Genomic DNA, 25,608 nt, shown 5'->3' with positions numbered 1-25,608 from the left:
TGCCCTGCTGAGCTGGAGGTGATCACACTCCCCTGTCCCCCTGAAAAGCCACCAGACCCTGCTGAGAGCAGAGGGATCCCCCACAGACCACTCAGTGTCTCAGCCTCTCTCAAGGTCTCAGCACCACACTTCCAGCCCAGCACACTCAGGGCTCATTGCAACACCCAATGGCATTTCCTCTCCTGTGGCAGCTCTGCCTGTGCTGGAGCTCTGGCTGCAGAGGAGGTGCTTCACACCTTGCAGCCCACGACCCTGAGGCCAGAGGATTTTCAGGGGAGGAAGAGGAGGACAAGGGCCTTGCTCTGAGGAAGGGTCAGGCCTGGAGGGGTTCAGATGGAGATGTCTGAATGCTCCCTCCCACAACATTGTTGGGTTCAGTTTCCTCCCCTGATCAGATCCCTGCTGCCTGAAGGTTCTCACCCTGGCAGGAGTGTGCAGGGTGATGGATTTGCCCTGCTCACACAGCCCAGCCCAGCCCCTCTGCACTCACCTACAGAAACCTGCCTGTTTGCAGGGCACTGGCTGGAGGCATCCTGATGAGTCCAGCCAGGGTGCTGCTGCTGCTGTCCACAGGCAGAGGCTGAAGGCTCTTTAGGAGGCTCCCAGCAGAGCACCTGACCACTCCAAGATACACCTCCCCAGTTTCAAGGACTTGTTCCAACTTGGATGGTCCTTTGCTACTTCTCTTTCACTCCCCACTTTCCCTCATCCTCAGAATAGGAAACTGCAAACACAGACTCAGGAACTCTTCTCTGTTTAGAGCAGACCCTGCTTGGACCTTGTCCTTGAAACATAACTTTGGAAGTTCCCTGGTGCTGAGCTGCATCTGTGAGCATCCCTGAGCCACACAGCAGCCTCTCCAGAGCAGAAGGACCCTGCCCCACCCTGCTCTGCACTGCCAGGGGTGGCTCCTGACACCTACAGCTTCCCCCCACAGCCAGCATCAGCTGTGGCTGTGCCAGCTTCAGTAGATGCCTCTTGGAACTGCACCTGAACCACCCTGCACCCACAGCCTCACAGTGTCAGTGACTGCACTGACTTCTCCAGTGAGCTCCCAGTCATGCTTTCAGTCCTGACCACCTCGAAGCTCTCTCTGCCTCCTTCATTGCCCTGAGATCCTCTGGCAGTGTCCTCAGCACTGCTGTGCTGTGCAGAGGAGCTGCTCCTGGCCAGAGCTGTCTCCTGCAGCGCTGCCTGCTTGCCAGCAGCAACCTCCAGCGCAGGAGCCTGGCCCAGCTCAGCTGCTCAGGACCAGCCCAAGGCATTTAAAGGAGCCCTCTGGTGGCTTTGCTGCCAAGTCCATGAACCTCAGAGACTGAGAAGCTGATGAAACCTCTCCAGAAGTCAAAGTCAGATTCAAACTCTGAAGTTTCTTCTACTCTTAATGGGTCCCAGTGAAGCATACTGGGAAAGGGTCTCCAGGGTCAGATTAGAGCAGAAGGAGAGAGTAGATGCAAGGGAAGCATCACTGGAGGCACTGAAGCATCTCCATGCCGTGGCGAGAGCAGAGAACTGAGGCAATGCTGACAGGTCAGGACAAGCAGCTCAAGGTGGCTCTGCTGCTGAGTAAACCTGGAGGGGTTTCATCGATCCAAAGAGCCAAGCCCTTACCCCCAGCCCCTGTCGAAGGCACATCCTGTACCTCACCTGTGGCTCTGGGTTCTGCTGGGGGCAGTGGGGAATGAAGATGGGCACTGACCAGGGTATGACCTTGTCAGGTTTTGCTGTGGTTTGCTTGCAAAGAGACAACTCCTGCTGAAAAGGAATGAAATGTAGCCTTAAAAGTAATTTTCATCAGATACTTTGTGCCTCTCCAATTAGCTGCAGAAACCTTGGCAATAATTAGAGGTTCAGCAGTATTTAATGAACCCCATGGAGTATTTGGGGCTGATGACATCATCCTTAGGTACTGCCAGGAGACTCTGCCAAGGTACTGCCAAGAAGCTTCTCAAGAAGTCCAAGTCAGAAGCAAACTCCAAAGTACCTTGAAGCACTGATTGGCCTCACTGAGGCTTGTTACTGACAAAGGCTCCCCAGGGACTCCTTAGAGCAGCTTGTTAGAGGCCAGGATTGCAGGGAGACAAAGGCAAAGTACAGGGCAGAAAAACTTGCCTTTGGTCTAGGAAGCAGAAAGGCCAAGCCCTGACCACTGCCCTTGCAATAGAAGAACCTCAAAGCCTCAAAGCCAAGTTTCTCCTCACATGCCTTGGTGGCAGAGGCAACTGCCAGAGCCAAGGGCACAAAGACCTTGGTCCTGTTGGGCCTCTCAGCCTTGCCAGAGCGCTTGGCCATCCCTACTGCGGCCTCTCTTACACTGTCCCATGCCTGCAGCCCTTTCCCTTCAATATCTGGGATGAATGCACAAACAGATTTTAGAAGATGAATTAAGTCTACACAGCCTCTGAAGTGCAAACCCAAACCAATGTCTTGTGACATTGAGGGTGCAGGATATTATGGGTATGAAATAGGCTGTTTCCTGTGTCCACCTTATGCATTTGGACCCTCTGGACACAGGAGGTGTAGCTTATGTGGCAGGAATAGAAGGCACCCAGCCTCCACTGCCACAGAAGGTGAAGGGAAAAGTCTGAACACAGCTGGTGACCAAACCAATGTCTTGTGACAAAGCCAAGAGATTCCAAAACAGGCAGTGAAAGGTGAGGAGAATTTCTCCTGGCTAGCTGATGGAAGGAAAAACTCAAGATTCTCCAAACCAACAACAGGAAGAAGTGACTCAGAGAACTGAAAAAACTCAACAGCTAAGGCTGTGCAGTGTTGGTGGCTGAGAAAAATGATGACACCAAGATGTGCTCAAGCACCAGCCCTCAGCAGAGGCCACTTGATTCATACACGTCATGGCTTATATCTTTTTCTTTCTGTGTCCCTGTGCCCTTTGTCCTTAAGTGATTGGTTTAGGCTTGGTGTCCAGGCACCTCTCTCCCCCTTTTGGTACCCTGGGGAGTTCTCTCTGTTTCTTCCTTTGTTGTTCACAGACTTTCTTTCCTGGAGTTGTTTACATTCCTGATTCAAGGGCAGAGCTCTGCTTAGTTCAAGGTTAAAGCTGCCCATGGCCACCTGCTTTATCTACAATTCCTCCTTTTTGCCCAGGGCTCATTCTCTTCTGCAGGGCCCTTTGCAGACATGAGAATGAACAGGGCACTGCCAACACCAGGATTAATCCAATCAGCAATATTCACAGCCCAGTTTGTAATACTCTTATGTCTATGTTTAGAATGATCACTTCAGTGTGTACAACACAGACCATCACATTCTGCCCAGCCCTGACTGTGAGCTGATAACAAAGAACCAACAGCAGCTCGATTTTGCAGCCTGGCATGGCTGACACTGTCCTCATCAGTGGCTAATTCAAGCAAGACTTTTGATGTTTCCTTGCCTTGTTTTGCAACCCAAGATGCCAGTTCCCTTAGCTGAGCTGGTGCTTTGCTGTAGCAATTTGAAGCAAGATTACCCTGGCTGCTATGTGTTCAGCTTTGTTCTTCATACCTCCATGATCATCTCATTCAGCTGTTAGGCTAAGCCTGCATGGCTTTAAGGCAAAGGGAGTGTGGTTAAAGATCATAGTACTAGATCAGCTCCAGATCTATGCTGCAGGTACACACAGCTTTCTGCTTGTAAGGTCCCTGAAATATCTAATTCTTGAGGCTCTAATGGGGCCAAGAGCAAATTATCATCCCACATGTCCTGATGCTCAAAGCACCTCACTGGTGTGTTACAATTTAATCTTGACAGGCATTTAAATTCCAGGTTTGATTTACTGCATGCAGCAGTGCTGCCCAAATGTTTTGCTATCCCATGGAGTTAGTTGATGTGGGCTCAGGGCATTGTTTCCATTGATCATGCTCTGCAGTAGGCCAAACACAATAAGCAGAGACCTGCTGGACCCTGGCACCTGTGGAAACACAAGCCTAGCCATGGCCCCAGGTCACAAGATCCCAGGGGCCTTCCCAATCAAGGGTCTGTAAATTGCAGACCCACAGTGGGGCCTTTTCTGCCAAAGGATTGCTCACAGACTGCAATGACAAGAAATGAGTTACTATGGCAGGGTTCATACCACTCAGAGAGATGGTTAAATAATTCAGGGTATAGACAGCTTTCCACAGCCTGCTGTGTGGTGTCTCCCCCAACATTCCCTGTGGTGGTGAGAGAAAGTTCAGTTCTACCCCCCACAGAGAAACCACGGCTAACTCAGTTGGAGAAGCAAAAGTGAATATAAGCTCTATTTACAACCAGGATGAGATGCAGTGAATCTATATGCAATATACAGGATTTACAATACATACAGAAATATACAGCAAAGAACATAACAGAGAAAACCTTTCCCTCCTCCAACGAGGAGGGTCTCCCCAACTGTACCCCCTTCTACCCATTCCTCCCTTTTGTCCCAGAAAGGGTTAGAGAGAGAAAAGGTAATTATTAAGGAGGAAATTCTGTTAGCTCAAAGCATATGCAAGAATTAGTTTCTTATCTGGTAAGCTGAAGGTCAGCACCTGCCAGCACAGACAGAGCACAGCTGTGCAGAGTGTTAGAGAGGACTCCAGGTAAAAGTTTTTGGTAACAGTTTTATTGGAACTAAAAGATCATAAAAAGGTAATAAAAGGCAATAAAAGGGAAGCAAAGCAGCGTGCTGGGCTGGAGAGGGGACAAAACTCCACCTCCACAGCAGCCTTACAATAGCTTTCTTCATCTTACATAGTTACATCATCTACATGGAAGGCAGGCATATGATAATGAGTCTTAGAATAGGTGGTCAAATCCCTTCAAGGGTCAAAGCATCCACTTTCACCCATGCTCAGTTGTCCAGGCTTCTTATCTGAAGAAAACAAATTCCTAGTTCTGAATGTTTATCTTTAAGACAGCTCCTTCTCAGCTGTGATGTCTCCAATTAACCAGACAGCATCCTTGCAAGTCTGCAAGATAGGTTTCTTTCCCTTTACTCTCGTCGTGGGTTTGAGAGGAAGGCTTAGCTTTCTTCCCCCCACAAGAAGAAAGAGAAATAAACAAAACCACAGCTAGCCACAGCTGGAGGAGCAAAAAGGAAATGCTGCATTTACAAGCAGTATTAGAGAATGCAGGGTATATATATACAATTTACAGTATTTACAATATATACACAGAAATATACAGCAAAGTAATACAGGAACGAAATTCCCCTCCCCCTGCTGGAGGAGAGTTCCCCCCCTGTACCTCCTTCTCTCCCCGTTTTCCCCAGAGAGGGTTAGAAAGAGAGGAAAGGAGCAGTTGTTAATTAAAAGCAGTTATAAATTAGAGCAAAATGTTAGTAGGTTTGCAGGCCTCACACTTATCAGTCCAAGGTCAGTCTGGCAGAGAGCCTAGAAGCTGGAAAGGAGGAGGGCAGAATCGAAACTGAGGGAAGTCTCAGTCGTACTCAAAACTTAAAGTTGCTTTCTACCAATAGAATAGAATAGAATAAACCAGGTTGGAAGAGATCTTCAAGATCATCGCATCCAACCTATCATCCAACACCACCTAATCAACTAACCCATGCAACCCAGCACCCTGTCAAGTCTCCTCCTGAGCACCTCCAGTGGTGGCGATTCCACCACCTGCAATCTACCAATGAAATTCGTTTAGACCTGTCCTTTGTTTATAAAACATTCAGCCATGGTGTTCCTTTCTTAAAGGCACAGCCTCAAACTGTCACAACTCTCAAAACAGGCCTCCCAAGATCCTGACCCTTAATCCCAGTGCACTCTAAGTCTTATAATTTTAACATAAATCACCAGTATATTCATCACACACTGCATGCAGAATCTGCTTGGTTCCCATAGCTCACTGATCATAGAATGGGCTGGGCTGGAAGGGACCTCCAAAGGTTTTCTTGTCCAACCTTCCCAGGGACAGCCTCAACTAGATCAGGTTACCCAGAGCCCTGTCAAGCCTCACCTTGAAGATCTCCAGGGATTGGACCCCAACTACCTCCCTGGGCAATCTGTTCCAGTGTTCCACTACCCTCATGGGGCAGAACTTGTGCTGGCTCCTCCTTCCTGCACAATCCTGCTTTGTTCCATCAGGAGAGGCTGAGAGGTCTGGGGCTGTTTAATCTGGAGGGGAGAAGGCTGAGAGGGGATCTGATCAATGTCTATCAATATCTGAGGGCTGGGGGTCAGGAAGCAAGTGGCAGGGACAGCCTCTGCTCACTTGTGCCCTGGGATAGGACATGGGGCAATGGATGGAAACTGCAGCACAGGAAGTTCCACTTCAACAGGAGGAAGAACTTCTTTAATGTATGGGTGACAGAGCCCTGGAACAGGCTGCCCAGAGAGGTTGTGGAGTCTCCTTCTCTAGAGACTTGCCAGCCCTGTCTGGATGTGTTCCTGTGAGACCTGCACTGGATTCTATGGTCCTGTTCTGGCAGGGGGACTCAGAGATCTCCAGAGGTCCCTCCCAACCCCTAACATCCTGTTATCTGTGACCCTGTGAATTGTCACAGGTCTCTGAATCCAAAGGAGATCCCAGCAGGAAATACCAAGGCTCCAGCTACAAATCATGAAGTCTGTCTGAACTTCATCTTCAAGGATCCTTCTGAAGTCGCCTTCCACTGCCCCCTTGGACTCTTCTGGGCTCTCAGCTAATGCATCCATGTGGCAAGTCCAGCTGCCTTCAAAGCAGTGTAAGTTGTTCACAGAAGCTGAGAGGCTCCTTTCCATTTTGCTTGGAGAGGCTCCTGATTGTCATGGGTTGAGTTGACTCTGCTGCTGTTATCCAGACCATGCTGCAGCCATGCCAGCCTCAGAAATGAAAGTGCTGGCTGGAGCAAAGGATGATGGGGCTTGAAGTTCAGATTGCAGCATGGGAGGCTCCCTGTTCCAGTTGCTGCTTCTGGGTTCTGGGGTTTTTTGGGTGTTGGCTGTTCTGCTGGGATGGCAGTGGGACAGGGAGGGATAGGGGAGCAGCTCCCTGGTTTGGGCATTTGCCTTGCTTGCTGCTGCTTGCTGCTGCTTTCCACTGTGCCTTTTCTGCACACAGGCTGAGGTCACTGTACTTGTGTATTCTGATGATCTGATTTGCTCAGGAAACTCTTCTCTCATTTGTTTCTGTATCCACACAAAGAGGTTTTGTGTGGTGTTCTTTTCCCCTCAGTTCTGTGTTGGGAGAGGCAGAGAGGTTAAGCTGCTGGGTCAGCTGAACCCATTACACTCCTCTTCTGGAGCCCAACGTGGGGCAGGAAAGCAGCTGCCTTAATGAGAACAGATTTTGGCAGGAGACAAAATGATTGTGGTAACAAAGAGATAAGAAGAGGATTCAATTAAGGCTTGAGGCTTGTCAACAGAGTTTGACAGAAGTTTTCTTACCTGTGGTGTGTTCAATATGTTGATGGATTTGCTCTCTGGGGACTGATGAGCTGCAGTCCTGTTTGTGCTGCTGATGGTGCTGAGTGTTAGCTTAGGGCAATGGCTCAGAGCTGTGCTGTCCACTGCTGGGCAGCTTGCTCTGGTTTCATCCAGAGCAATACAGGACACTCCCAAGGAAATCACTGTGAGATCTGCCCAGATGCTGGATGCTGATGAGTGGCACGGGGTAGGGGAGGGAAGGGGCAAATTCTTAGGCTGGTGGTCACCTCTGGTGCTTTGGAATTTCAGCCCTGAGCAAGTGCAAAATCCTCCCCAGATGGGGAAAGGTTTGGGAAAAGTCTGTTGTCAGCCTGGGAGTTCCTAAGAGACAGAAATCACTGCAATGTGCCTGGGCCTGGCCCATGCCTCTTGAGCCCTTCTCATCTCTGTGCAGAGGGCTCAGGGGCAAGAGAAGGTCTCTGGACCTACAGACAGTGCCACAGGCATGGCAGCTGGGTCAGAGAATCAGCCTGTTCCAGGATCAGCTACTCCTGTACGGAAAAAGAATCCTACAAGGAAAGCAGCTGATCCTGGAAAGGACCAGGAGGGATCAGGGTCCCCATGGGAACAAGAGAAAGAGCCTGGGCTGCTGGCTTGGTTCTTATCTCTGGCCTTGGAAGATGACCAAGGACAAACAGTGGATGAAACAAGCAGCAGGCCCCAGCAAGGCAAAGGAAATCTCTGCTCCTCTGTCCAGGCCTGCGTTTCAGCTGTGAAGGAACTGTCTCAGGAGTTCCATCGGCTCCAGAAGAAGTTTTTGTTCCCCACCTGTACAGTCCTGTGTTTCTAGCCATGAGGAGCAGCTGCTCCCCTGTCCAAGGGAGAGAATCTGGGAGGCACACAGCACAGCACACCCTCTGCTTTACTTGTGTGATCATGGGGAGAATATGAGGAAGTGGAAGGGAAAACCCAATCCAGTCCTGGCTGCAGGAGTCTCTGGATTACAGGGGAATTGTCCCCCCAGAGATGCTGCCTCAGTTTCCAGTGGGAAATGGCCTAAGAAGAGCAGGGAAGCTGAAACTCCTTCTGGTCCTCCTGAAGGGACTCCCAAAGCATCTTTGCATGATGCAAGGGACCCCAGGCAGAAGTAGAAGGGCTCTGCCTCCAACCACATGGAAGGGAGAGACAAATTGGCTTGCTGGACCACACAGAACCAATGGCTTGGCAAGTTGAAGCCATGAGAGGATAAAGCTTTAGTAGATACAGGTGCCCAGAGTGCTCTGACACCATCAAACCACAAGGGGTGGAACCCATCTGTGTTTCTGGTGTGACAGGAGGATCCCCACACCTGGATGTGTTGGAAGCTGAGTACTGGGATGCAAGCCACAGTTTGCTTTCACTTGGAGGCATGGAAGGAGTCACTGGACTCAGATTGCTCCAGAGGTAGAAACACAGCCCCAGCATCTGCAGCATTTGGACTGGGCATGGACTGATCCAGACTGTACTGGAACAGAGTGGAGCTGCAGAGCACCTGCAGTGAGCAGCCCTCTGTGTACTGCAAAGTGACCTCCTGTGGAGTGAGAATGGACAGTGCCTGAGGTGTGCTGCTGATTGCTGCTGGGCATGGTGCAGATGGCACAGAATGAGGACTTGGGAATGTCAAAGGTTAAGTTGAAACTTTGCTGCCATTGTTCCACACCATCCTGCCTCATGCCACCTTCACAGGGACAGTGCTGGCTGGAGCAAAGTACTACAGGGCTTGAAGTTCAGATGGCAACATGAGAGGCTTCTTGTTCTGGTTGCTGCTGTTGGGTTCTGGCTCTCAGGTGCTGCAGCAGGGGGGCTGCAGGGGTTTAACTCCTGGCTGCTGCTGCTCACTGCTGTGCTTCTTTCTGCAAACAGCCTCAGGTCAGAGTGCATTATGGGATCTCCTTTGGATTCAGATCTTTTGATGTTGTCTCAAGTCCTTATCTCAGCCCAGAGGGAATTTTGGTTCATGTGTGTTATTTTCCCGTTCCTTTTGTTTTGGGGGGGAACAGGCAGCTTAATCTCTTCTCAGCTCTTCAACCTGTTCCAGCCCCAGAGTGGAAAGCCAACAGAAGCTTTCTGAGTTCTTCCAAAGATCTCCATCAACTTCCCCCTACACCCTCCAAAGATCCCAAAAGTCAGTCCTAGGACCATCCTAATTCCAAACACCTAAGATCACCTGAAAGCCCCTGAAGAATGTCTCTGAGATGCCCCTCAAGACTCTGCTGAGAGCCTCATTTTCCCCTCCTTGAACTGGGCACACAGCTCCACCCCCATCCCTTGGGAGCAAATGCCCCCAAAATTTGGGCAGTGAGGCAGGGATATCTGAAATAAAAGGAAACAGACAGGATTTGGGTAACTTTTGGGTTTTATTGAGACAATTGGTCAATGGACAGAGGATTTCTTACCCCAGGGAGACACAAAGCATAAGGGAAGAACCAGACAGACCCTGGCAAAGCCCTGCCCAGCTCCACTGGGAGCTCCAGCTGTGCCGACTCAGCACTGTAATTGTTCTCATTAGCAATAATTGGTGTTCCGAAGGGCAGGAGGTGTTTGTTGCTTCTGGTACCCCCAGTCCCTGAGAATTGCAAAGGAAAAAGAGAAGATTTTGGTGCTGGAGAGGCCCTCTCAGAGGGGTCACGATTACCCAACAGATTCTAGGTGGATTTATGCCTCCCCTCCAGTGCAGGCTACTCTCTGGTGTGGATGTAGCGGTGCTTGTTGAGATAGGCCTTCTGGGTGAAGCGCTTACCGCAATCAGCACACGGGATATCCTTCTCACTGGTGTGGGTGCGGCGGTGACGACTGAGATTTGGCCTCTGGCTGAAGCTCTTCCCACATTCAGCACAGGTGAAAGGCTTCTCTCCAGTGTGGGTGCGGCGGTGATCAATGAGATAGCGCCTGTAGGTGAAGCTCCTCCCGCAGTCAGCACAGGTGAAAAGTTTCTCACCGGTGTGGGTGCGGTGGTGGACAATGAGAGAGCCTTTTCGGCTGAAGGCCTGACCGCACGCAGCACAGCTGAAAGACTTCTCGCCAGTGTGCACACGACGATGCTTTGTTAGGTTTCCCTTCCAGGTGAAGCTCTTGCCGCAGTCGGCACAGCTGTACGGCTTCTCAACAATATGGATGACTTGGTGATGGATGAATTCAGTACTCGTGGTGAAGGTCTTGCTGCACTCAGCACAGGGGAACAGATGCTCTCCAGTATGGATGCGGCAATGGATGGTGAGAATGGAGTTGTGTTTGAAGCTCTTGCCACAGTCCCAGCAGCTGAAGGCCTTCTCACTGGTGTGGACGAGGTGGTGTTGCCTAAGAGTAGAGATCTGCCTGAACCGCTTGCCACAGCTGTCACAAGAGAAGGGCCTCTCTCCAGTGTGGGTGCGGCGGTGCTTGTTGAGATTAGAGCGATAGGTGAACCTCTGTCCGCAGTCAGCACAGGTGAACGGTTTCTCTCCAGTGTGGGTGCGGCGGTGCTGGATGAGCTCAGAGTTCCAGCGGAACCTCTTGCCACAGTCACCACAAACGACAGGCCGGGAGGTAGGCTGCGGGCAGTGGTGCTTCACTAGCTCTGAGACACCTGGGAAGCTCTGCCCACACTCAAGACACTGATTCAGCTCTTTGGGTGACACTGAGGGACCTGCTCTGGCTTCATCCTCCTCCATACATTCCTCCCCCTCATCCTGGTCACCTTCATCATCCTCATTATCCTCCTCTTCATAGTTGTCATTCTCAGCATCATCCTCCATCTTGCCCTCTTTTTCCTCCTCAACTTCCTCTACCTTGGGACTGCATATTGGCTTCTCCAACTTGATCTCTGGGTGCTGCTTCTCCTCCCAGCTCTTGTCTGGGTCCTTCTGTGAGGTCATACTGTGGAAGGGAGGGGTCACAGCTGTGCAATAAGGAAGATAGAAGTACCTGAACCCAGGATCAGAAAACCCTCAGATCCTGCCTGGGTTCCTGTGATCAGTGCCCTGAGGTACCCTGGGACTTACAAGTGGTCTTGTCCTACTCTTCTTCAGCCTGGTGGCATTGGCAGGGTGGTTCCTGGCCCAGGCCCCAAACATCACCTCCTGCTCACAACTCACCCCCAGCAGCCTGGAGCATTCCTCAATTCCCACAACACCTGAAGTGCCTCAGAGCTCCTGGAGAGGTGAAATATGCTGGACAGGATGAGGTGGAGGAGGTTGGGAGCTGCCCTGGGGGCCTAGGATCCTGCTATTAACCCACTCTGGGCTTCTTACCTGTTGGGTTTCTCCAAGGGACAAATCTGCAAACTCTGCTCTTCCACAGCACACAGGGGCAGGGATGATGGAGAGAGGACTCAGCCCCTGACAGAGAGAAGTAAAGGGCTCAGAGGAGAGCACAGACCTGCAAGGGATGGCTCAGCACTGCCCAGGACCAGGCAGCACAGCTCAGCCTTGCTGGGGGCAGCTCCCAAGCCCAGCAGCACAGCCACAGCACACAGCCAGGGCTGATCAAGATGGGAGGCCTCAGCAAGTGCAGACTCAGCTCCTTGCCCAGCACACAGTCCCCAGCACACAGCTGCAGGCCAGCACCACAACACAGCTGCCTCCACACAGCCTCTCCCAGGCCTTGCCTAAAGCTTCCTCCCACTGCCTACCCAGGCCTCTGCTGCCTACAGCTGCATTTGACAGCAGATTTTGCCCTGAACCCAGCTCTCCTCCCTGGCCCTGCCCCCACCACACCCACTCTGTGCTCAGCTCTGCCCTGCACACCTCTCTAATGACCACTCCAAACTCCCAGAAGTTCCTAATAGCACCCAGAGAGCCTTTAAAATCTCACTGCTAAGATCCTTGGGGAGGTTTGAAGGAGGTTTTGTGTTCTCAAAACTCTTCAAATATGCCTGAAAAATCATCCAAACATCTCCAGAACTCCTCCAAAACATCTTCAGAAGTAACCAAATCCCTTCAGAACTGCTCAGAAACTCAGCTGGAGTGCACAGAGCCCTGAGGCTGAGGCAGATCCTGGGATCAGGAACCTCTGGGGCTGGGTTTTGCCCTGGGCTGGGGGTTGGGGTGGGGTCTGTGAGGCTGCCTGTGGCACTGGGAGGCCAGGAGGATTCCTGGGGTTGGGGGAGGGTTTGTGGGGTTGGGGGCCAGTGGGTCTGGAGGAAGCTCTGGAGGAAGATTGGGAGGAGCCTCTGGGACTTGGCTTGGGAACTGTAGGGGTTCTGCTGGGGGTGTCTGTGGGGTACAGCAGCACTCTGTAAAGTTATGGGATGGGGGCTGGGCAGTTATGGGGGGCTGTAGGTTTCTGGGGAGATTTGTGGGGTTGGGGGTGGTCAACGTGGGTTGGGAGGGGCAATCTGAGGGGTTCTGATGGGGGCTGTGGGATTGGATCCCTGGGGCTTGAGGGTTGCAATCAGGATCCTTTGGAGCTCATGGGGGGAAAGCTGTGGCTGGGATTGGAATCCACTGGGGCTGGGAGGGGCCTGGGGGGTTCTGGGGCTCTGGAATGTTTGGGGGTTTGATGGGGCCTGGCTGACCCTGGCACACTGGGTAGGGCAGGAGCCACCCGGGCACCAGAGGCCCTGATGTGTCCCCAGCTGTGCCCCCACCCAACAGCAGCTGCAGGAGGGGCTGGGGGTGGATCCTCCCCCTCCAGCCAGGACAACAAAGGGCTCAAGGTTAAGGGGGAGAAGCTGAAGCAGAAACTGGCAACCAGCACAGTCTGGGGGGAGTGGGAGGGGTGTTCTGGGCAGGGGATCTGTGGGTTTGGGGTGATTCTGACACCTCCTTTAACTCTCTGCCCAGCTCTGCAGAAGGCCCAGCACCAGGGGCAGGTATTGTGCTGCCACCCCAAGGGCTGTGGCAGGAGCACCCCTGGCTGCTGCCCCAGCACAGCCAGCTGCAGGCCCTGGCAGTCTGGGGTGGAAGAAAGCCCTGAACCCCCAAACAGCCTCCCCCAACTCCCTGTGCCACCCCAGGCAGCCCATGCTGGACCTTGCCACAAGCAGGAGGAACCCAAAATGCCCCCAGGGAAACCACAACAGAAGCCTGAGAGCTCAAAATGCCTCCCTGGGACCCTCAGTTACCTCCCTGCACCCCAAAGCTATCGCAAAGGAACCAACAATGGTCCCTAACATCCAGGCACCAGGAAAGGACTCCCCAACCCCCATGGGACCCAGCACTGGGGGGGGGGGGGGCTGTAGAGGGATTCTGGGGGGCAGGGCCCATGGCAGTGCCATTTGGGACCCTGCCTGACCTGGGGGCAAAGAAGACTTGGGGGGCAGCAACATTTGGGGACCCTCCTGTTCTTCCCAACCCACTCCAGCTGGCCACTCCTCCAGTGCCACCCAAGTTGGGGACCCCATTTCCCTAGGGGTACCCCCCCCACCTCCTGGCCTCCTCTCACCAGTAGCCTTTCTCTCCAAATGAGGGCTCCTGCCCAGGAGGCCACCCCAGCCCCAAGCCCTGGGCTCACAGACCATGCCAGGCCAGGCTCTGAGGTGCTCTGTGGCCAAGCTGAGTCCAGCACCAAGCCCCTGCTGGACTCCCCTGGACTCTTCCTTGGACCTCCCCAGTAAGGGCAGCACTCAAGGAGATGTCCTGCAGCTTGTGGAGGGATGAGAGCAGCTGAGGAGAGAGGGGAGAAGGCAAAGAGAGGGCAGAGAATGACCAGCAGAGAGCTCAGCACCACCCCAGGCTCCCATCCAGGCTGCCAAGGCGCTGCTGGGCACCTACCGGGCTTGGCTGGGGGCAGGGCACCACTGCCAGCTGCAAGTAGCCAAAGGGGCAAGCTGGGCACACTGGGCACAGAGGCTTAGCTTCCTGAGGGCAGGGACAAAAGGCAGAGCCCAGCTGGGGGACACAGAGAGCCCTGCAGAGAGATGGACACAGCCCTGTGCCCGAGGGCAGGCAGAGGCACCCCTGGCACAAGGGCACAGCAGAGCCCCACAGGAAGGGGCTGGGGGGCACAGAGGCCTTGGATGCCACCACCCCCAGCACAGCCAAACCGCCCCACAGCTGACACCAGCCCCAGGCGCTCCCAAGCTCAGGCTCAGCACAGCACCCACGCCTGACACCCCCACGGCACCCAGCACACAGCCTGCCCACAGCTCCCCCCCGCGCCTGGCCCTCAGCCCAGCCGCTGCCCTTCAGCACAGCAGCCGCCCGGCACCTGCCACCACAAAGCCTCCAAACCCCCAGGGCTCCCCCACACACCCCCACAGCAGCCTCTGCTGCAAGCCACACCCCACGCTCACCACCACCTCTCCTGCACACAGCAGCCCCCACAGCGCCGCTGCCACCTCAGCTCTGCTGCCAGCCCAGCCCCCAGCACAGGGACACAGGGACACAGGGCCAGGGACAGCCCCTGCAGCCCACCAATGGCTCCGCCTGCAACACAGCAGCAGCCAAAGGGGGCCTGCAGCTGCCCCCACCAGGGGGAGGCAGCAGCACAAGGAACCCCACAGACCCCCCTCCCCAACCCCACCCGCAGCCCCGCAACCGCACAGACCCCTCCCAGAACAGCACAGACGACACTCACCGACCCTGCACACCTCTGCCCTACCCCACAGCCCTCCCCGACCACCCCAAACCCCCACAAGCCGCACAGAGGTCCCCACAATCACAGCGACTACCCCTCCAAACCACACGGACCCCAAACGCCAAGCTTGCAGAGCTCCCCTGGACCTCACAGACCCACACCCACCCCGTACCCCACGGACCTCCCCCGGATCCCACGGACCTCCAACCACATATGCCCAGAAGCCCCCAACCAAACCCCACCGGTTCCCCCTAGACCCCCGCAGAGGCTACCCCCCGCCCCAGCCCCACCGACCCCTGTCCCACAAACCCCTCCCCAACCCAAGCGACCCTCCCGACCCCTCGCAGCCCCACAGAGAGCATTCCCTGATCCCCACCCCACCACCCCCAACTCAGCCCCAGAGACTTCCTCACCCCACCTGGACCCCGGGACAAGAGCGAAGCAGAACAGCAGAAGGAGGAAGAGGAAGAGCTCAGCGCACAGGGAGCCGCCGGCCCCGGCAGGCTGCTGGCGAGCAGAGAGCGCTGCGAGGGAGACCTCGGCCCGGCCCCTCCGGCTGCTGCGGCCACGTGGGACGGGGAGCGGAAGCAGGGAGCAGTCTGGAACGGAAGCCCCGCCCACGGCCGGGCAGCCGCAGCCAGTGAGAGGCGGCGGGAGCGCGGCAGCTCCTCCCCCTGGGCGCTGCCGAGGCCCAGCCAGGAGCTGCCCCTGCCGGCCGCGGCCGCCATTGGTGCTGCCCCGTGGGGAGCGGCAGCGGGGCCGGAGCGCAGGAGAAGTGCCGGAGATGCTGGCGGGCGAGCGGCAGCTGCCGGCTGGTGAGCTGCGGCGGGGCGGGAGGGGCTGAGGGGGCCGGGGAGCGCTGAGGGCGGCGGCAGCGCAGCGGGGAAGGCTCTGGCTGCGTGGGGCTGCCGGGGGCGTGTGTGGAGTTGGGGGTCGGGAGGGGCGCGGGGGGCAGGGGGCTCCGTGGGGCTGGGGCAGGCTCGGGGAGGGTGAGGAATTGTTCTGTTTGGCTTTGGCCAGGGGCAGGGGGGTGCCGGCGGTGCTGGGGGCCGCGGGGTTCGCTCCTGAAGCTCTTGGCTGTTTGCAGTCTGTGCTGTGCAGGATGTGCATTGGGACAGCAATGGGGGGGGGCGGTGAGGTGTCAGAGAGCGGCCGGGAGGGACGGGGTCCAGAGTGCAACTCTCATCCCAGCCCTGCTGCCCGCACTCAGCACCAGGCGGGGCTGGCACTGGCACTGGGGGTGGGAGTGTGCTGGGGCGATGCAAAGGGCTCCGTGGGGATATTGATGGCTATGGATCAGCTTCACCTCTCTCTGAGCTGTACAACTCCCCCCGGAGCCGAGAGAGCCAACAGCAGTGCCCAAGGGAGCGGCAGCGGTGCCGGAGTGCTGCGGGCGGCGGCAGCGGAGCGGGGAAGGGTCTGGGCCGGCCCCGGGGCATGCTGAGAGCCGGGGAGCGTTGAGCTGCTGGGCCCCGGCGCTGCGCGGGGCGTGCGGAGCTCAGCCTTGAGGTTTTCCTTCCTGCCTTCGTGTTGGAGTCCCCAGGTTCCCACTGCCTGCTGCGGAACATCTTGGGGTGCCTCCAGCCCTCGCAGCAGCCTCTCTCGGGTTGCACTCAGATTGGTTTGGTCTCAGGTTGGCTTTGAGCTTTTTCCCTTAGGCTGTGAGCTGAAGGCAGCTCAGGAAGAAAGTTCTGACTGCAGGCTGGAGAGAGAGGACTTGGGGCTGCAGGAGGAAGTTTGAGGAGGGGTTTGGAGGAGCCCAGAGCGCTTGTGCAGGGCAGAGACACAAATAGGTCCCTGAGCCATAGCCGCCGCCCCCAGCGCTCCCCGGCCCCGCAGCCCCTCCCGCCCCGCCGCAGCTCAGCAGCCGGCAGCTGCCGCTCGCCCTCCAGCACCTCGCATCCAAAGGGAGTCTCTGGTTTCAGTTCTGATGCGCCAGAGGGTGAGGAGTCTGGGTTGGGTTGTTGGGTGTTTGGCAGCAGCAGCAAGGTCATTTCCTGTGCCTTTTGTCCCGGGTCTGGATCTAGCAATTGCTGTGACCCCACCTCTGCAGAGCTATTTCCTGGCTGCGTTTGCAGTGTCCCCGGGGTTGGGCTTGTTACCAGTGCTGATTGAGTCTGTTGCTGCCTAACAATCATTTTGATGCCTTGCTGGAGCTGGCCTCTTGCAGCAACATTGACTTCCCATCTCCATTTTCTGTCTTTCCCTTGGGGCTGTTAGTTCTTGTTACCTGTGCCAGTGGATTTGGTTTTGTTCCTGTATGAAGTTTGGTTTCAGGCTAACAGCTCTGCCCCTGTGTGCTGGATTTTCATGCAGCATGTGTTGTGTTGGCAGCAATTTGGTTTTCCACTGCTCCCCTGTTTCAGTGTCTCAGTCCCTGCTAATAGGTAACCCCAGCCATTGGTCCATGAACCTGATTCAAATAGCAGCTCAGGTCTGGGCAAGCTTGCTTCTGTTCCTTCACTCTTGATAGCAGTGATCCACAGCACTTCAGTTGGGGGCCAGATGTTGTGGGGCAGGGAGGTGATGTTGTCTGAAACCCCAATGCATTGCAGTTACATTTCCATGACTGTGGAGCACCAGCTGTCAAGTCCTCCCCAACTTCTCTGGGTTTCTTCTTGTGCAGCATCAAATGTGCCTTTTGGAGTCTTTGGGAGCCAGCAGCTAAGGTTTCTCTCTCCATCCAGCTCCACCTCTTGATTATGGAAGATTTGCTCCCTGTCCTGTGTTCTTCTTCTCTAAAGCTGCTTTCTATCATCCCAGCAGTCTCTCTCAGTGACTTAGCTCTTTGTTTTGGTCTGTAAACCATTTCAGACTGTCCTGGTTTACTGATTGGGTATCCCCAGCAGCTGCATGAGGGTGACCTAAACGACCTCCTGATGTGTGTGCCATCACCCCATGTTCCTTCTGTCCACATTACAGAGACCTGAGCCCAAACCTAACAGGCAGTTGTCCCCCAAGAAGTTAACTCTTCCCTTGAAAGTGCCACTGGTCTGTTTGGAGCCAGAAAGGATCTTCTGTGTGGTTCTGAGCCTGAATTCAAACCTCTCTCCCTTAATCCTGCAGCTACAAGGGGTCCAAGAGAGCAGAGGTCTTAGCTGCTTTGCTTTGTAACCTACCTGTGCCTCCATCAGGCCACTGCTGAATGGCTTCATTGATGCCACAGCTTTGACTGTGACTACCAAGGTGTCTTTGCTAGGAGCTGTCTTAGTGTCTGGCAAGGTTTCAAGGGCAGTGTCCTCCACTGCAATAGGAGCAGCACTGTCTGTCCTGTAGCTCTTAGAGCTTCAGTTCAGCCCAGGGCAGCCATTGTCAGTTTGCAAAAGGCATACACAAAGAATGAAAAACTGCACCCCCATGGCCAACGCCACTGACATGGCCTGGGCTGTTGCGGCGGCTCTGATTGGCTGCGGCTGCCCGGCCGTGGGCAGCAACAATGGCGGCCGCGGCCGGCAGAGGCAGCTCCTGGCTGTGCCTCGGCAACGCACAGGGGGAGGAGCTGCTGCGCTCCCGCCGCCTCTCATTGGCTGCGGCTGCCCGGCCGTGGGCGGAGCTTCCGTTCCAGACTGCTCCCTGCTTCCGCTCCCCGTCCCACGTGGCCGCAGCAGCCGGAGGGGCCGAGCCGAGGTCTCCCTCGCAGCGCTCTCTGCTCGCCAGCAGCCTGCCGGGGCCGGCGGCTCCCTGTGCGCTGAGCTCTTCCTCCTTCTGCTGCACTGCTTCGCTCTTGTCCCGGGGTCCAGGTGGGGTGAAGGCGTCTCTGGGGCTGAGTTGGGGGTGGTGGGGTGCGGATCAGGGAATGCTCACTGTGGGGCTGCGAGGGGTCGGGAGGGTCGCTTGGGTTGGGGAGGGGTTTGTGGGGTACGGGTTGGTGGGGCTGGGGCGGGGGGAAGCCTCTGCGGGGATCTAGGGGGAACCGGTGGGGTTTGGTTGGGGGCTTCTGGGGATATGTGCTTGGGGGTCCGTGGGATATGGGGGAGATCAGTGGGGTACGGGGTGGGGGTGGCTCTGTGAGGTCTGGGGGAGCTCTGCAAGCTTGGCGTTTGGGGCCTGTGCGGTTTGGGGGGGGTCGCTGTGATTGTGGGGACCTCTGTGCGGCTGTGGGAGTCTGCGGTGTTGGGGGTGTTCGGGGGGGGGCTGTGGGGTAGGGCAGAGGTGTGCAGGGTCGGTGAACATCATCTGTGCTGTTCTGGGAGGGGTCTGTGCGGTTGCGGGGCTGCGGGTGGGGTTGGGGTGGGGGTTCGGGGGGGTTCCTTGTGCTGCTGAATCCCCCTGCTAGGAGGTGGCTTTTTTTCCAAGGATTCTCTGAGTCCTTAAATTTGAGCTAGGGATCTGCTCTTGACCTTAGCTGCTGGTTCTTGAGCTTGGGGACTGGATCTGAGTTTGCAGCTGGTTCTTGGGCTTGGGAGCTGGCTCTGAGCTTAGGAGCTGGGTCTGCACTTGTGATCTTGGTTCTGGATCTTAGGGGCAGGCTCTGGGCTCAAGAGGTGGTCCTTGAGCTTGGGAGGTGATTCTGACCTTTGTTGCTGGTTTTTGATCTTGGGGGCTGGCTCAGCTTGGCTGAGTGTGAGCTTGGGAGCTGGGTCTCACTTTTGATCTCGTTCTTGAGCTTGGGGGCTGGCTGTGAGCTTGGGAAGCTGTTCTGAGCATGGGAGCAGGTGGTGAGCATAGGAGCTGAGTGTGAGCTTCTCACCTGCCTTGAATTTACAATGTGAGAGGTTGGGTTCTGGGTCTGGATTTTGATCTGGGTCTGAGCCTGAGGGCTGGGTCTGCACTTTTGAACTGCTGCTTGTGCTTGGGAGCTGCATCTGAGGTTTGGAGCTGGTTCTGCACTTCTGATATGGGTTCTTGAGCTTGGGGACTGGCTCAGAGCTTGGGAAGTGCTTCTCATCTGAGTTTCTCACTCTGAGCTTGGGGGCTGGGTCTGAGCTTCAGATGTTGTTCTCACCTTAGTTGCTGTCTCTGAGCGTGGGAAGCTGCTCTGAGCGTAGGAGCTGGGTGTGAGCTACTGAGCTGGGTGTGAGCTACTGAGCTGGGTGTGAGCTACTGAGCTGGGTGTGCGCTTGGCCCCTGCCTTGAGTCGAAAATGTGAGAGTGCAGCCCCACGCAGCCAGAGCCTTCCCCCCTGCGCTGCCGCCGCCCTCAGCGCTCCCCGGCCCCCTCAGCCCCTCCCGCCCCGCCGCAGCTCACCAGCCGGCAGCTGCCGCTCGCCCGCCAGCACCTCCGGCACTTCTCCCGCGCTCCGGCCCCGCTGCCGCTCCCCACGGGGCAGCACCAATGGCGGCCGCGGCCGGCAGGGGCAGCTCCTGGCTGGGCCTCGGCAGCGCCCAGGGGGAGGAGCTGCCGCGCTCCCCGCCGCCTCTCATTGGCTGCGGCTGCCCGGCCGTGGGCGGGGCTTCCGTTCCAGACTGCTCCCTGCTTCCGCTCCCCGTCCCACGTGGCCGCAGCAGCCGGAGGGGCCGGGCCGAGGTCTCCCTCGCAGCGCTCTCTGCTCGCCAGCAGCCTGCCGGGGCCGGCGGCTCCCTGTGCGCTGAGCTCTTCCTCCTTCTCTGCTTCCCCCTTGTCGCGGCGTCCAGGTGGGGTGAGGGAGTCTCTGGTGCTGAGTTGGGGGTGGTGGGGTGGGGATCAGGGAATGCTCTCTGTGGGGCTGCGAGGGGTCGGGAGGGTCGCTTGGGTTGGGGAGGGGTTTGTGGGGGCAGGGGTCGGTGGGGCTGGGGTGGGGGGGAGCCTCTGCGGGGATCTATGGGGAATCGGTGGGGTTCGATTGGGGGCTTCTGGGGATATGTGTGTGGGGGGATCCGTGGGATCCGGGGAAGATCCGTGGGGTACGGGGTGAGGGTGGGTCTGTGGGGTCCGGGGGAGCTCTGCAAGCTTGGCTCTTGGGATCCGTGGGGTTGGAGCGGGTGTCGCTATGATTGTGGAGATCTCTGTGCGGCTGTGGGGGTTTGCGGTGTTTGGGGTGGTCGGAGGGGGCTGTGGGCTAGGGCAGAGTTGTGCAGGGTCGGTGAACGTCGTCTATGCTGTTCTGGGAGGGGTCTGTGCGGTTGCAGGGCCGCGGGTGGGGTTGGGGGTCTGTGGGGTTCCTTGTGGTGCTGCCTCCCCCTGGTGGGGGCAGCTGCAGGCCCCCTTTGGCTGCTGCTGTGTTGCAGGCGGAGCCATTGGTGGGCTGCAGGGGCTGTCCCTGGCCCTGTGTCCCTGTGTCCCTGTGCTGGGGGCTGGGCTGGCAGCAGAGCTGAGGTGGCAGCGGCGCTGTGGGGGCTGCTGTGTGCAGGAGAGGTGGTGGTGAGCGTGGGGTGTGGCTTGCAGCAGAGGCTGCTGTGGGGGTGTGTGGGGGAGCCCTGGGGGTTTGGAGGCTTTGTGGTGGCAGGTGCCGGGCGGCTGCTGTGCTGAAGGGCAGCGGCTGGGCTGAGGGCCAGGCGCGGGGGGGAGCTGTGGGCAGGCTGTGTGCTGGGTGCCGTGGGGGTGTCAGGCGTGGGTGCTGTGCTGAGCCTGAGCTTGGGAGCGCCTGGGGCTGGTGTCAGCTGTGGGGCGGTTTGGCTGTGCTGGGGGTGGTGGCATCCAAGGCCTCTGTGCTCTGCAATCTCTTGAGGCACAAAGATTCCCTGGGGGGTTGCAGAGTGATTCTCAGTTTCTCTGCAGGTCTCCTGAGCACAGAAAGGCTCAGGGCAGGAGGAGCTTCTGCTGTTGGTTGTTTTGTGCAGCCTTGGGTGTTGGATCAGTGTCTTGGCTGAGTTTGGTCCTTTCTCTTGTGGCCAAGTTGAGGTCCCTTTGGTTTGTCAGCTGAGCACAGGTTGAGGCTTTTGCTGCAATGGTTTTTGTGCTGGCAGCATTGTGTGCTGCCAGCTGGAGTGCTGTGTGCAGCTGTGGTGCCCCCAAGAGGGGCAGGAGGTTGAGCTGTTGGAGGGGGTGCAGAGGAGGACCTGGGGGTGGTGGGAGGGCTGTGGCAGTTCCCCTGTGTGGGTGGTCTGTGAGTGTTGTGCCTGTTGAGGCTGGAGAGGAGAAGGCTGTGGGGAGAGGTTGGAGCAGCCTTGTGGTAGCTGCTGGGGGCTGCCGGAGAGCTGGGGAGAGACTTCGGTGAGGGGCTGGGAGTGATGGGCTGAGGGGGAGTGGATTGAAGGTTGAGGAGAGCAGATTTGGAGTGGGGCTTGGGAGGCAATAGTTTGGAGTGGGGGTGGTGAGAGCCTGGAGCAGGTTGTCCAGGGAGGTGCTGGCTGCCCCCTCCCTGGAGGTGCTGAGGGTGAGGTTGGATGAGGGCTTGAGCAGCCTGGTGTGGTGGAAGGTGTCTGTGGGCATGGCAGGGGGTTGGAGCTGTCTGATCTTTGGGGTCCCTTCTAGGCCAAAGCATTCTCTGAGTGTTTCAATTTGGACACTTAGCAGAAGTGCAATGAAGGGACCTTGAAATAAGCAAAGTTGTGAAACTGGCTCTGAGCCTGGGGGCTGGGTGTGAGCTTGGGAAGTGGTTCTGATTTTATTTTCTGGCTCTTGTGGGGGCTGGCTCTGGAGCTTGGCTCTGACCTTTGCTGCTGGTACTGGAACGTGGAAGCTGGTTCCTGAGCTTGTAAATGGCTCTGACCTTGGTTGCTGGCTCGGGAGCTTGGTTCTGGCCTTTGTTGCTGGTTCTGGAGCATAGGGGCTGGCTCTTGAACTTGGGGGCTGGCTGTGAGCTTGGGAATTGTTCTGACCTTAGTTGCTGCTTCTTGAGCTTGGGAAGCAGTTCTGATCTTACTTGCTGGTTCTTGAGCTTGTGGGGGCTGGCTCTGGAGCTTGGTTCTGACCTTTGTTCTGGTAGTGGAGCTTGGAGGCTGGTTCCTGAGCTTGGGAAGTGGTTCTGACCTTAGTTGCTTGCTCTGAGCTTGGGAACTGAGTCTGCACTTTTAGTTTAGGTTGCTTGGGGGCTGGTTCTGGAGCTTGGGGGCTGGGTGTGAGCTTGGGACGTGTTCTGACCTTAGTTGCTGGCTCTGGGCTTGGGGTGTGGTTCTTGACCTCAGGGCCTGTCTCTGAGGTCAGGGGTTGGTTCTTGAGCTTGGGAAGTGGTTCTGACCTTGGTTGCTGGCTCTGGAGCTTGGTTCTGGCCTTTGTTGCTGGTTCTTGAGCTTAGGGGCTGGCTCTTGAGCTTGGGAATTGTTCTGATCTTAGTTGCTGCTTCTTGAGCTTGGAAAGGGGTTTTGAGCTTAGTTGCTGGCTCTGGGCTTGGGGTGTGGTTCTTGACCTCAGGGCCTGTCTCTGAGGTCAGGGACTGGTTCTTGAGCTTGGGGGCTGGTTGTGAGCTTAGGGGCTGGCTCTGAGCTTGGAAAGTGGTTCTGACCTTACTGTCTGGCTCTTGAGCGTGTGGGGGCTGGCTCTGGAGCTTGGCTCTGACCTTTGTTGCTGGTAGTGGAGCTTGGGGGCTGGTTCCTGAGATTGGAAAATGGTTCTGACCTTAATTGCTGGCTTGGGAGCTCAGGAGCTGTTTCTTGAGCTAGGGGTCTGGGTGTGAGCTTGGGAAGTGGATCTGACCTTAGCTGCTGGTTCTTGAGCTTGGGAAGTGGTTCTGATTTTATTTTCTGGCCCTTGAGCTTGGGGTCTGGGTGTGAGCTTGGAAAGGGGTTTTGAGCTTAGTTGCGCACTCTGGGCTTGGGGTGTAGTTCTTGATCTCAGGGCCTGTCTGTGAGGTCAGGGGCTGGTTCTTGAGCTTGGTAAGTGATTCTGACCTTAGTTGCTGGCTTGGGAACTGAGTTTGCACTTTTTATCTAGGTTCTGGACCATAGTGGCTGTCTCTTGAGCTTGGGGGCTGGCTCTTGAGCTTGGAATGTGGTTCTGACCTTATTTGCTTATTATTGTGGTTATTATTGTGGTTCTGACCTTATTTGGAGACGTGATGAGGTACTTGGTGCCATGGGTTAGCTGTTTGGGTGGGTTGGATTGGTTGATGGGTCTTGAAGGTCTCTTCCAACGTGGTGTGGTTTGGTTTGGTTTGGTTTGTTGGCTTGTGAGCTTGGGGCCTGGGTGTGAGCTCTGGAGGGGGCTCTCAGCTTGGGAAGTGTTCTGACCTTAATTGCTGGTTCTTGAGCTCAGGGGCTGGCTGTGAGCTTGGGAAGTGGTTCTGATCTTAGCTGCTGGTTCTTGAGCTTGGGGCCTGGATGTGAACTTAGGAGCTGGCTCTGAGCCTGGGGGCTGGCTCTGCATTTCTGATCTGGATTCTTGTGCTTGGGAGCTGACTCTGACCTTAGTTGCTGGTTCCTGAGCTTGGGGGCTGGGTGTGAGCTTGGCCCCTGTCTTGAATTTAAAATGAGAGAGTTCAGGCAGTTGGAAGTTGAAGCTGAGCTGCTTTGCACTGCAGTGCTTCAGAGTTTGTGGTGTTCCAAAGGCAGATCTCAAAGAGCTGCTGCAAGAGTTGAGCTGAAGTGGCACAGTGCCCTGCAGAGGCAAAAGCTTTTCCCTGCCAGTCAGCCATTGGAATCATCTCCCCAGGGCAGTGGTGGATTGCCCTGCAGGGCAGAGTTGGAAGGCTCAGCTTGGCAGGGGGCTGGGCTAGCTCCTTTCCAGTCCAGTGTCAGCTGGCAAGGTTGGAGCAGCTGAGCCTTGGGGTCCCTTGCAGCCTGGCATTGTGTGGCAGCAGAGCTGTGCTGCTGGTTTTGAGGACACTTGGAAAGCTTCTGGAGCATTTGTGCAGAGTGTGCAAGACATCCCTGAGCCTAGCAACTCCCTCAGCTCTCTTGAGAATGAACTCTGCAGAGCTGGAAGAGCTTTCCAGGAATTTGGCAGAGGTTTGGAGGAGTTTGGAAGGGATTTTGGTTCTCCTCCTCCTTGTCCTCTTCCTTGTCCTCCTCTGCCTCATCTTTTTCCTCCTCTCCCTGGAGGCTGCACTTAGACTCCTAGAATCTTAGAGTGGTTTGGGTTGGCAGGGAGCTGCAAAGGTGCTGCAGTCGAAGCCCCTCTGCAGTCAGCAGGGACATCCTGCACTAGCTCAGGTTGCCCAGAGCCCTGTCCAGCCTGACCTTGAACCTCTCCAGGGCTGGGACCTCAAGCCCCTCCCTGGGCAACCTGTTGCAGTGTTCCAGCAGCCTCCTGGTGCAGAACTTGTTCCTCACCTCCAATCTCAATCTGCTCTGCTCTAGTTTGCATAAGCCTGCAGGGATAGGACCAGAGGCAATGGCTTCAAAGAGTCCCTCTGCAGCCTTCTTGTAGTCCCCTTCAGGTACCAGAAGGTCACTCTTAGGTCTCCCTAGAGTCTTCTCTTCTCCTCTCCAGGCTGAATACCCCCAGCTCCCTCAGCCTGTCCTGGTAGCAGAGCTGCTCCAAGCCCCTGATCATTTTTGTGTCCCTCCTCTGGACCCTCTTCATCAGGTCCATGTCCTTCCTGTGTTGAGGGCTCCAGAGCTGGCTGCAGTGCTGCAGGTGAAATCTCAGCAGAGCAGAGCCAAGTGCCAGGATGGCCTCTGTCCATCTGTGGCCATGCTGCTTTTGGTGCAGCCCAGGCTGCCCTTGGCCTTGTGGGCTGCAGGCTCCCCCTGTCTGTTCCTGTCCAGCTTCTTGTCCAGCAGCAGCCCCCAGTGCTTTTCTGCAGGGCTGCTTCCTATCCCCTCCTCCCCCAGCCTGTCCTGATTGTGAGGATTGTGCCAGGCCAGGGGCAGGACCCTGCCCTTGCTCTTGTTGAAGCTCAGGAGGTTGCCCTGGGCCCCCTCTGCAGCTTGTCCCCTTGAGCTCCTCCAACTTGTTCTGCAGGGTATAGTCTTAGGTTTCAGGAGGCAGAGAGGCTCTCTTTGAGCCTTGTGAAAGGAGTTGA

At 56.3% G+C, this 25,608-nt stretch overlaps 1 pseudogene; it reads right to left on the bottom strand.

Annotated features, from left to right (window-relative positions):
- LOC137457381 (zinc finger protein 585A-like) overlaps positions 1-25,608 on the bottom strand; it is a 285,768-nt pseudogene that overhangs the window by 51,946 nt on the left and 208,214 nt on the right.

Source organism: Melanerpes formicivorus, unplaced genomic scaffold, assembly GCF_026170545.1.
Source record: "Melanerpes formicivorus ecotype bairdi unplaced genomic scaffold, bMelFor1.0.p_v2 SCAF_177, whole genome shotgun sequence".
NCBI lineage: Eukaryota > Metazoa > Chordata > Aves > Piciformes > Picidae > Melanerpes > Melanerpes formicivorus.
Note: the sequence above shows the minus strand (reverse complement) of the source record. Positions and strands in the feature narration are given on the sequence as shown.